The following is a 12,563-nucleotide window of genomic DNA, read 5'->3' as shown; positions in this document are numbered from 1 at the left end:
GGTGTCAACCCCCTCACAGCTTTAATAAGAAAAGAAAACCATGTTTCAACAGCTTTTTTTTTCTTCTTTCTCAATTATTTTAATGCATTTTCCCTCAAAATTACAAAACAAACAAACAAAAGAGCACAATAGTTTCAAACACTTCATCAGGAAAACATTAAATTATCAATTCCTTGAGGCTGGTAAATAATGGGGAATTACAATTTGAATTTTGTGCCCAACAAGACATAATTTTAATTTGTTTAAAGGAGTCCTCAGCACCTTCATTTTCCAAGAGCATTTCTGAAAAGTCAAGCCTGAGAGAGGTCAGCCTGGATTTCCAAAATTCAAGAAATCTAAATGAGAAACCAGCTTAAATTGTTGGTCTGAAATGCCTCAGGCACCTTCTCTGCTTCTCTTATTTCCCAGAGCACAAACTTGTGTAGAGCTCATTATCTGCCTTAATCACCCATAGAATCACAGAATCCTTTTAAAGGGCAGAACCAGCAAACAAAAGCAGCTGGGAAGAAGATTTCAGGCATCATAAAATGCTGAAAGTACCAAGGTTTTCAATAAAGCCATCTTGATTTAGGATTTCTCTTTCAAAAAACTGCACATCTTGATTATTCCTGGGATATATTTAAAAAAAAAAACACCAAACAAAACGAGCCCAAACAAGCAATCTTGATGGTATTTTTGTCAAATATTTCCATTCTTTTTCCAAAGGAAATGGTTGATTTTATAACTGCAGATGCCTCTTGGTGAGCTGTTCAAGAAAAATCCCAAGATTTTTCCATTCATTAGCCAATCCAGGCTCACTCTTGCATCCACAGAAAGGTGTTGCCATCATAAAACTGGGCCACAGTGTTTGCATTTTTATGATGTTTTCACAATTAGCAACTTTCTTCTCTGTCCCTCTGGTGACTAATTAAAAAGCAGCTGATCTTCGATGGAAACTTTAAGCACATCCTGTTTTGAGATTATTCTGCTGCTCTGGCCCATATTTTACGTTTTGTTTTTTAAAGCTGAGGATAATTCTACAAAAGATGAGCTCGTGGTTGTTGTGTCAGGTGGGACGTGGTGAATTCTGGTGGTGTTGTGTTCTGCATGGCATCCTGATGTCACCTCCAGCCATCTGACGTCACGGTTGCACCACAATTTCTGCACTCGGGGCATCTCTGTGTGTGAAAAAATAAAACAAATTATCCAGATGTGGAAAACACAGCTCTGAGGACCCCCACACCTGGCTGGCTAAAATAATAGGAAGAAATTTGAATTTTTTTGGCATTCCATCTTTTGTGGGGATTAATCTGAAACAAAAATGCTTGCACCAAGGTGCCTCTTGTTGTCCAAGCCTGGGGGCTCCAGCAGGATCCTCCAATCCTGCCTGATGCCAAGAACCCCAAATATCTCATGAGGTTCCACTGAGGTGAGACCAACCTGCTCCTCACCTCATACCCATGGTCATCATCATCATCATCATCATCATCATCATCACCATCAGAACCTCTTGCATTTGAGAGGAATGGCAGATTTGTCTTTACAAACCAGCTGTAACCTTCCCTTTTAATTTTTAACTCTTATGGAATTTAGGGGATTTTCTTCCCCATTGTTTCTTTCATCTTTCAATATCCACTTCCACTTATCAGCAAACCTAAAGTTTATTTGTAAAAGCAAATATCTTTTCCATTCATCAATCAGTGGAATCCCTCCCATTGTTTATCTCTCAGTGCTGCTTTTATCCACCAGCTTGTTTGTAAAGACAAATCTGTCATTCTTCTCAATGTGATGTTAAAGTAAATTTGTTTTAAAGATGCAGTTTTTATTTCTGTTGTTAATTAAGCTTAGACATAATAGTAAAATAGCTGATATAAGTGTTCAATTACCTGCTTGAATGAGATAACATCCAATAAACATATGAAGAAGACACCTACTACATAAATACAAAATAAACATATGAAGAAGACACAACTATCAGCACTCCCCATCTGAAGACAGTGTGGGCTGGGGCCAAAACTAAAAGTGATAATAAAAAACCCTAAAACCACTACCAAAAAAATACAGACCCTCTAAAAAAGCACATCCAAAGAAGAACCACACTAAACAATTCTTAGAATATATAAACGAGTTTAAAAAAAATTACTATGCATAAGAATCTATGAATATGCAACAGGATGATGTAAAAGAAAAATATTTAAGGGGTATCTCTGAAGATATCTCAGCCAATATGCACCAGGCCATAATAAACGTTATTCCATAGTCCTTATCTCCTGTTATCCTTTATTAAACTTTTAATAAAGGATAATAAACATGAGAATAAACATGTTTTTCACACACGGGAACGAGAGGAGGGCTGGTGGATCCATCTGTGAGGAGCAGGGGGAATTTGTGCTTTCTGCTCTGCCTGGATTCGGCTTTCACAGCTCCTCTGCCTGCCAAAACAACAACAAGAAAACCAAACAAACCACCCCCGAAGAAGCTGTGGGATCACTCCCGAGTCCTGACTCTGAATTAAAGGAAAAACCCAAAAGTGACAGGTCCCACCCGCGGCCCTCTGCGTTTTCTGTCCTCGTGGATTGTTCACTCGGAGCTGACGGCATTCCCAGCTTACACGTGATGCTAAATTGTTCCAAAACAGAGCAAATATCACCTTTTAGCTCTGAAATCCTGCTGCCATTCACCCCCTGGAGCCGGGGCTGTCTGTCTGCCTGCCAGGCGCACAACAAGACGTGGGCAGCGAGTTTGTTTTTCCCACTGGGTGACAAATTTCGAGACTTCACCACTTCTCCTTCCCTCTGCTCGCTCCTCCAGCTATTTTTGGACTCGCTGGTGTGGCTGTTGCCGCTTTCTGGCCAAAGCTGCCTTGCAAATGACCATTTCCCCGTGTGTTTGCTGAGTGTAAACATCTTGCAAAACACAACTTCTGCTTCCAGGAGCTCCGAGGAGCAGCAGAGGAAAAAAAAGGGGGAGTTGCTCAGAGCCCGGCTGCTCTTGTAGTAACAGCAAAAAGAGATTCTCAAATTAGAAATCTGGCTGCAAGATTTCAGCGTCTCAGGGCTACTGGAGCAGTCAATGAGTGAGGAAATAATGAAGAGATGGAAAAAATAAGCCCTGCAAACACACAAGGAACAGTTCAGTACTGGTGTGGGATATATCCTGTTTTATAGGGTAAAGAAAAGTTGGTATCCCCCTTGTAGCATCCCTGTGGGGAGGGGTATCCCAAATTCACCCTGCGGGGCTGCAGATAAAACCCAAAAGAAATCTGAGTTCATGAAAATGTCCAAATCCAGCCAGCCTGGATTTTCTGGATCTTCAACACTGAATTTTCTGGATCTGCACCACCAGCACTGCCTTTGCCCAGCAATCATCTCATCTCCCACCTGCGAGGGCAGGGTTTGCTTTCCACTTTCAGAGAATATTTAAAAATACTTAGAATTTAAAAATAAAAGGCAGGTTCTGCCAAAAAACCAGCAGGGTTTGCTTTCCTGCCTTTGCAACCACTTTCAGAGAATGCTTAAAAATACTTAGAATTTAAAAATAAAAGGCAGGTTCTGCCAAAAAACCAGGTGTCCCCTCATGAATTCCCCATCAGAGGGATTTTACAGCGAGTGACAGGACAATGAACACGTGGGAAAACAGAGTGGTCTGATCCTGCATTGTTTCTTATATTTTTATATCGATAAACACTGACTCACCTTCACCAACGTAATCCAGAGACAATCAAGGGAAGTACGTGGGGATCTCATGATCTTTGCTGACTTTGTTTTGTTTACGACCCCAAAACACCACAGAAGACAAATCCATAAGTGTGTCCCGTGTCTGCAGAGCTACAAATGGGAAAGAGCTGAAAAACCAGGCAGAGCCTCTTCCTTGGCACTGGAGCTGCAAATGTTGTGGGGTTGGAGTTCAGCATTTCAATTCTGTCCATTTTTTGTGGCTATGACTTCTTTCAGAGAGTGAAAAAAAAAAAAAAAACAAAACCAAATTTTCCCCATTTTTCTTTTTTTTCCCCACCAAAATTCTGTGTTTCATAATATTTGAAATGCTGGGAAAATGCTTTTCTGATTTTTAAAGGAAAAGTTGTGGAATCAGCTCCAAAAGGGCCCAGCCATGCTCACAACTGATCAGCATCAAAGGGAACTTTCTTCTCATTCTGCTTCCTGTAAAGGCACCAATATTCCAAATTTTCATTTGGATCTCTGGGCATTAGGAATGTGTCCTGAACAGCATTTTGATAAAAATCAACAGAGAAATGACCCTAAAAATACTGTGCAATCACATGTCCTGAGAAAACGGTGATGGGATCTCGAGCTCCACACCCTGATGGCTTTTGCAGGGAACCAGGGAGGATGTCCAGAGCTGCCGGACCAGCAAAGGTTGGGAGATCATTTTTACAAGATCAGAGATGCTCCACATGGCAAATCCTTCCTTGCAGAAGCATTGCTGGATATGAAAACCCTCCTACACCCCCAAAAAATCAGTGGGAATTTCTTGTTATTCTCACTGAGAGCTGGATATTACCTAAAGCTCCCCAAAAAAACCATTAGAAATGTTCTCATTAAAAAGGAAAGAGGGAAAAAGGCAGAGCTGGTCCCATGGGCTCTGTGGCTTGTGCTGTGTGAAATCTGCCAGGATTTCATCCCTCAGAGCCTTCAGTGGAGCTCAGATTCCCACATTCCCACGAGGCTCAGGGTGATGAGATGGAAGCGCTTGGGCTCCCCAGCCAAGTCTGGCTGCACAGCTCTCAGGGGGATTTTTGTGACCACAAGGCCTGGACGAGATGTGGTGATGGGGAAGAGTCAGAGCAGGGGCTCCCAGCACATTTTATTGCAAAGCAAAGCCTGGGCAGGGGCTGGCTCTGATCCCTGTGCCCAGTCCATGACCTCCACAAAGTCATGACTCAAATGCCAATGGAAACTGCAGCCAGCTCTGCCACCTCTGCACAGGACATTTCTCTTGGTTCTCCTCTCTCCTGGAGCATTGTCCTTGCTCAGGGCCTGCCTCTCCTTGCCCAGGCAGAGGAAGGACCCCAGTGAACCCATAGCTCAGTGAATCCATGGATGTTTACCTGCTCTCAGAAAACAGCTCAGCTGTGAAAACTCACCCTCCCTGTGGCAGCTGTTTATCTGTTCCTACTTTTACCTGCTCTTCCAAGAAAAGTCACTTCTCTCTTTCCCTTAATTTTCCTTTCATCACGCACAAACATCCCACCCAAATTTCTCTACGTCTCTTTTTCCTTTTTTTCCTTTCTTTTTTCTTAGTTACCACACAACAAAAACGTTTCTCTTCCATTGATGTTGTCACCCAGGCAGAGCAAACCATCGCTCCTCAGTGCATCCCCCAAAAGCCAGCGTGGAGTGACTCAGGCAGGGTTTTATTCAAACCATTTGTCCTGTGGTCAGAGCAGATTAAAGGCAGATCAGGTTGCCCTGGGAGCAATGCTGGGACAGTGAGAGTGAGAGATGTTGGCACTTGCTCCTCAAACCGCAGGCAGCTCGCGTGACTGCGGCTTCCTCTGGCCTCTCCTGCCTCCTGGGAGCGCCATTTCCATGTGGGAACACCTGTGTGCCCTTGGGATGGGGCAGCAGAGGGTCCCTGGCCACAGGTGTGTGTGGGGCACTGCGGTGTGGTGACCCCAGGGTGGGCACTGCACACCAGGGATGGTCAGTGCACACCAGGGATGGTCAGTGCATTGCAGGGATGGTCAGTGCATTGCAGGGATGGTCAGCGCACACCAGGGATGGTCAGTGCACACCAGCGATGGTCAGTGCACACCAGGGATGGTCAGTGCATTGCAGGGATGGTCAGTGCAGAGCAGGGATGGTCAGTGCACACCAGGGATGGTCAGTGCACACCAGGGAAGGTCAGTGCATTGCAGGGATGGTCAGTGCATTGCAGGGATGGTCAGTGCACACCAGGGATGGTCAGTGCACACCAGGGATGGTCAGTGCACACCAGGGATGGTCAGTGCTGAGCAGGGATGGTCAGTGCTGAGCAGGGATGGTCAGTGCACACCAGGGATGGTCAGTGCACACCAGGGATGGTCAGTGCTGAGCAGGGATGGTCAGTGCTGAGCAGGGATGGTCAGTGCACACCAGGGATGGTCAGTGCTGAGAAGGGATGGTCAGTGCACACCACGGATGGTCAATGCAGAGCAGGGATGGTCAGTGCTGAGCAGGGATGGTCAGTGCACACCAGGGATGGTCAGTGCATTGCAGGGATGGTCAGTGCATTGCAGGGATGGTCAGTGCTGAGCAGCGATGGTCAGTGCACACCAGGGATGGTCAGTGGGGATGGTCAGCACATCAGAGATGACCACTACACACCAGGGATGGTCACTACACACCAGGGATGGTCACTGCACAGTGGGGATGGCCAGTGCTGAGCAGGGATGGTCAGTGCACACCAGGGATGGTCAGTGCATTGCAGGGATGGTCAGTGCTGAGCAGGGATGGTCAGTGCACACCACGGATGGTCAGTGCTGAGCAGGGATGGTCAGTGCACACCAGGGATGGTCAGTGCACACCAGGGAAGGTCAGTGCATTGCAGGGATGGTCAGTGCACACCAGGGATGGTCAGTGCTGAGCAGGGATGGTCAGTGCACACCAGGAATGGTCAGTGCATTGCAGGGATGGTCAGTGCACAGCAGGGATGGTCAGTGCACACCAGGGATGGTCAGTGCACACCAGGGATGGTCAGTGCATTGCAGGGATGGTCAGTGCACACCAGGGATGGTCAGTGCACACCAGGGATGGTCAGTGCACACCAGGGATGGTCAGTGCCCACCACGGATGGTCAGCGCTGATCAGGGATGGTCAGTGCACACCACGGATAGTCAGTGCTGATCAGGGATGGTCAGTGCACACCAGGGATGGTCAGTGCACAGCAGGGATGGTCAGTGCACACCAGGGATGGTCAGTGCTGAGCAGGGATGGTCAGTGCACACCAGGGATGGTCAGTGCACACCAGGAATGGTCAGTGCTGAGCAGGGATGGTCAGTGCACACCAGGGATGGTCAGTGCTGAGCAGGGATGGTCAGTGCACACCAGGGATGGTCAGTGCACACCAGGGAAGGTCACTGCACACCAGGGATGGTCAGTGCACACCAGGAATGGTCAGTGCATTGCAGCGATGGTCAGTGCACACCAGGGATGGTCAGTGGGGATGGTCAGTACACATCAGAGATGACCACTACACACCAGGGATGGTCACTAAACACCAGGGATGGTCACTGCACAGTGGGGATGGCCAGTGCACTCCAGGGATGGCCACTACATACCAGGAATGTCACTACATGCCAGGGATGGTCAGTACAGATGAGGGATGGTCACTACATGTCAGGAGTAGTCAGTGCACATCAGAGATGACCACTGCACATCAGAGATGACCACTGCATGTTAGGAGTGGTCACTAAAGACCAGAGACAGTCAGTGCACACCAGTGATGGTCAGTGCACACCAGGGATGGTCATTAAATGCCAGTGATGGTCAGTGCACACCAGGGATGGCCACTGCACACCAGGACAGGCAGGTCAGAAGGAGGGAAGGGTTAAAAAGCACATTCAGCATCTCCTCATCCCTCCCCATTCTGGGGTACCTGCAGGTTTTTTGCCCTGGCTCGTCAGCAGAAGGGTTAACTCAGTGTGAGAGCGTGGGTCAGGCCCACCAAAGGTTTTGGGATGAAAAGCCAAAGCCTCCTGGAAGATCTGACAGAAATTCATGTGATGAGCTGGCTGCAGAGAGGTCCCTGCTGGACCACGAGGGTTGGAGAAGGATCCAGGAGGGTTTAAATTGAGTTAATAATTCCTGTTACAGTGTCACCCCTTGCACTTGGTGCAGACATGGAGGGAGGGGAAAGACAGTAAACCCCAAAGCTCTGGAGCATCTCCTGACCATGATTTCACACTGGGCTGGTCCTGAGCCCTCTGCTCAGCTCCCCTGTGCCAGCACAGCCAGAGATTGCACCACAGAGCAGCCTGGGGATGGAGCTGGCTCACAAAGAGCCCAGCAGCAAAAGAACATTTGGTTTAACTTTGAGGAGCATCATTTCCCTGATCTGGCTCTCAGCACGTGCCAGCACTGCAGGAGCAGGAGCTGCTGCAAAGGGAGGGGACCAGGCAGGGAAACACCTGGAAACACCATCACCTGCCATCCCTGCAGGTACCCACAGCCTCCCCGAGCTCCAGGAGCTTTAACTTCATTTAGGAATTTAATTTAGGGCTTTATTCGCTCTAAACAAGGCATTTAAAGCCCCGAGTCTGGCAGCAGATGGTCAGGGTCTCTTCTGGCTCTCACTGAAACACAAAGTATAAAAGCACAGAAGTGCTGTAAAAAGGGAGAATAAACACAAAACTGCAGTGGGAACTGCTGCAAATTGTCCTGTTTGTGGCTAGAAAAGACATTTCCAGGGGTTTATATATGTTTTGATATATTTATATCTCATTGGAGCCTGGCTACCTAAGTCCAGGCAGTGCTCATGCCATGCACCAGAGATTTACACAAAACCTTTCTCCCAAATTGACCAATCCAGAAACTCATATAAACAATAATTTCCCCATATTAGAAAAAGATGTTGAAGGCTTTGATTAAGGGCCTCATCTTCCTGAATCCCCCCTTTAGACCCAGGGCATGGGGTTGCAGTCTGGGATGCATTCTGTTAATGCCAAATCAACTCATTACCCAAATCCTTTGAGAAACAAAGGATCTGGCAGCTTTGTCTGGACTTTTATTATGGATTACAACTCTTGTGATCAGTTAATCCAAGAAATTACTCAATTCTTCCAGTTGACAAAGTCAAAATATGATTGCTCTTCAAAGAATGCAAACTCAGAGGAATTAATCTCTTCATCTCGGGGATTTAATCATTTTTTACTAATTTTATACCAAAATATTGCCATGTGTGGGCTCCATAAATCTGTCTCACCCTGTTAGCAGTTACTTTCCCCAGATGCTTTGAACTTTGAGAAAAAGTTGCTTAACCAAAAAACCACAGCTGCCACATGTTGTAATTTCCTCTTTGGGGGCATCTGGTGCTGTCTTTGCAGAGGTTCTGCCAAATTTTCCCCAGGACTATTTCTCCCTTTGTTGTATTTCTCAGTATCTTTGGGATTTCTCCATATCTTTGGGATTTTATCCCAGAAAACAAAGCTGTGTTGTCAGCAGCTTCCCAACCCCCCCCCCTGAAAGATGCAGTTGCATAAACTCAGGTTTAGATTCAACATTTAGCAAAGAAATTACATTTCCCAGCCCTTGGAACTCTCCTGGACCTGTTTCCCAATGATTACTGGGTGTTTGACTTTTTGCCTGACCAACATCGGTGTCAAATTCAGGCAAAAAGTGGAGGGGGTGGGGGAAGGAGGGAGGAAAAACTTCCGTGAGATAATAAATTAAGCAGAAAAAGAATAAAAGGTCATGATGTGAAATTTACCTTCATGTTCCAGTGCCCAAAATTTCCCCTTGTGCCTGTGAAGCGTTTCTCCCGACTTCAAAGGTTTTATTTTGGGAGGTGAGCAGGACTTGGCCCAAATTCCTGATGACAAACATGGACATTCCTTGGGTGACCTCTCAGCCCAACACTTCAAAGGTTTTGCTGGAGTTGCACCTACAAAGAATTCGTCTGGAGAGGCACAAAAGCTTCTCCATGGTAGAAGCAGCAGGCACCTGCCAAAATACACAAAGCAACAAGAAGGAGGGGGGAAGATCCATGGATTCTCAAAAAGGGGTGTTTGAGGTGGAAAGTGGGGAATTTCCACTGGGAAAAGCAACGTGGGAGCCCTCTGGAGTGCCCAGCTGCCATGGGAGGTATCTGGAAAATGCCCTGGAGGTGCTGAGATCCCACATGGGGAATGGGAACAAGGATTATGGGGTCCTGATGGTTTTGGGGTCTTCAATGTGCACTGGAGGTGCTGGAGGAGCCGGGGAGATGCACTGAAGGTCCTGCCTCCCTTTAACTCCTTAAACTCCTTTTAATTCACCAGGGAAGTTCAAAGGGCTGGGAAATGTAATTTCTTTGCTAAATGTTGAATCTAAACCTGAGTTTATGCAACTGCATCTTTTGGAGGAGCTGGGAAGGTGCTGACAACACAGCTTGGTTTTCTGTGATAAAATCCCAAAGATCCGTAGAAAACCCACAGAGAATATATACTGAGAGAGAAAAAGTCCTGGGGAAAATTTTCAGAACCTCTTCAAGGCAGCCTCCCTGTGAAACCATCACCATGAAAAACTTCCCAGAACTTGGTGTTGCAAGGCACAATTTGCACAAGCAAATTCCTTGAGAATTCCAGGAGCTCCTCACCACAAACTGCTCCTCCTGCCCAGCACTCAGCACTGCTGGGGGCTCACAGATGCTCCTCAGGTCACTGCTCTGCTCTGTCTAGCCCAGAAGTCTCCCTGATTTTGGAGCAAGAGGAAAAGTTTGGCAGGAAAGGCTCTCCAGCACCACCATGGGCTCCTCGGGTGAGTCCCAACATCTCCTGCTTGGCCTTGGGCACCACGTGGGATCCCAAAAACAGGAGAAGTGACACAAAGCACTGAATTCCCACCCGAACTCTGATGCCTTGAGAAGGCTGAGCTGGAGCAGAGGCTGGGCAGAGTTACAGAATAAAGCAGGGATTTATTCAAAGCATCTCCTCCATGGATCCACCTTGGGCAGCACAAGAGCCCAGCCAGGGCTGCACCCAAGATGAACCAAAATGACCCCAAAATGAACCAAAATGGCCCCAAAATGCACGGCCGGGCACGGGGTCTCTCCCTGGGATCAGTTCTGCTCCATTTGCACCTTGCAGTTCATTGTCCCATTCCAGCTTTAGCCCATCCAGTCCCACCCTGCTTGTTTTTCTCTCTCCAGCCCACGGTGTTTGTGCTCCTGGGCTGAGATTTGGATCATTTGTCCTTGGTGCCCAGCTGGAGCAGGAATTGTTTTGTTTCTCTGCTCTGTGCACAGAGCTCACCAAGATTTAATATGAAGCTCAGACCCACACACAAAAGCAGCACAGGACCTGAAAAATAAAAAAGCTGAAACCCGTGGCGTCAGCTCCATCTCTTGTGTAGATTGCAGTAAAAAATTTAACTTTTTTAAAATAACTCCCCATTTCCAGGTACCAGGTACCTACCAGCAGCAAGGTGCTGTTTCCCAGGAAATCACAGCACAGTTCAAGCTCCAGCAGGAATTTTGACTCATTGTTTTCCAATTACTCTTGGGGAGTTGTTTTACTGTGTGCCCATCTAAAAGTTTATTCTCCTCCTGACTAATACAAGCAGTGAGTGACTGATTTTATTTGGCAAATGTTGCTCATTTCTCCCATTGCTGGGTTTTTTTTAAACCGGCTTTTTTGAGGGTTGTTGTTTCTTTTTTAAAGCACCGATAAAATGAGCTGAGTCTGAATTTCGTTTTGCTTTCTGCAGCTTGGTTTTAAGTGGAAATCTTGTCATCATTGCTCTCCCCTGAAGACACTGAGAGGGGAGTGTGAGTAAGCTGTGTGTTTCACCTCCTTCCTGCACAGCAGACGTGGCTCAGGTGGTCAGAACACTGAGAGCTGGGAGATAAAACATCAGCCTGAAAGCAAACGTTTGATTTTTTTCTTCTTAGATTACACTGAAAGGAATCTTTCTTAAAAAAAAAAAAAAAAAAAAAAAGCAAATTTGGTCTAAAAGCTGAGGAATTTTCAGGAATGTGAATGTGCAGAGCTGAAGGGATGCAAGAGCAAGACCCTGGTTGGATGAGGTCCTTCTCTCCTCCTCCTCACACACCAGGGGAGCCACCACTCATCCCATCCCACAACAGAGGATGGATCTGCATTCCATAGGATCCCAGAATATCCTGAGCTGGAATGGACCCACAAGTCCAACTCCTGGCCCTGCACAGACACCCCAACAACCCCTCCCTGTGCCTGGGGTCTTGCCCCAGCATTTTCCTTGGAGTTCCAGCTGTTTTCCACCTTCCTTGGTTTTCTGGCCTTGCCTGGGGCTGTTCCTCTCTCCCACCACGGCAGGGTTTGTAGTGTCTGTGCAATTTAGGGCCTGAATGGCAATTCCCATTAGGCACAGAGGGAATTATGAGCCATCTCCACGTCTCCTTTGGGGTGGCTGCTCAGTAGAAGCCCAGTGCCTATGGTGGTTCTGCTCTGGGAGCAGTGCAATATCCTGTCGGAATGGCAGCAGGACAGCTTTGCAAACACCTCATCTCATGGAATTCCAGCGGGAAATCTCCAAAGGAAAGGAAGGAAAGAAGGAAAGGCCGACCCAAGCTCCAGGAGCTCAGCACCTCCAAGAGCTGCACCCTTCACAAGGAACTCCTCACCAGAGTCCCTGCTTTCCTTCATTAATGATCCATTTGACTGCAATTTGCAGGAGCAGAATTGGTAATAGAATTAATCTTTGACTGTAAAGGAACTGCTGTGAGGCTGAGGAAAATTCACCTTCTGGAAAGTGCTTTGTCTTGTAATGGGCTGCTCTGCCCATATGTGCTCTAATTCCAGTGTAAAGAGGAAAACCATTTGGAAGGGGATGTTATTCCTCAGGGCTCCCTGTTGGAATTCATGTCACTGCAGAAGTTATTATTGTAATAAAAAGTAAAAATGAGTTCTC

This window comes from Zonotrichia leucophrys, chromosome 18 (genome assembly GCF_028769735.1).
Source record: "Zonotrichia leucophrys gambelii isolate GWCS_2022_RI chromosome 18, RI_Zleu_2.0, whole genome shotgun sequence".
Taxonomy (NCBI): domain Eukaryota; kingdom Metazoa; phylum Chordata; class Aves; order Passeriformes; family Passerellidae; genus Zonotrichia; species Zonotrichia leucophrys.
Note: the sequence above shows the minus strand (reverse complement) of the source record.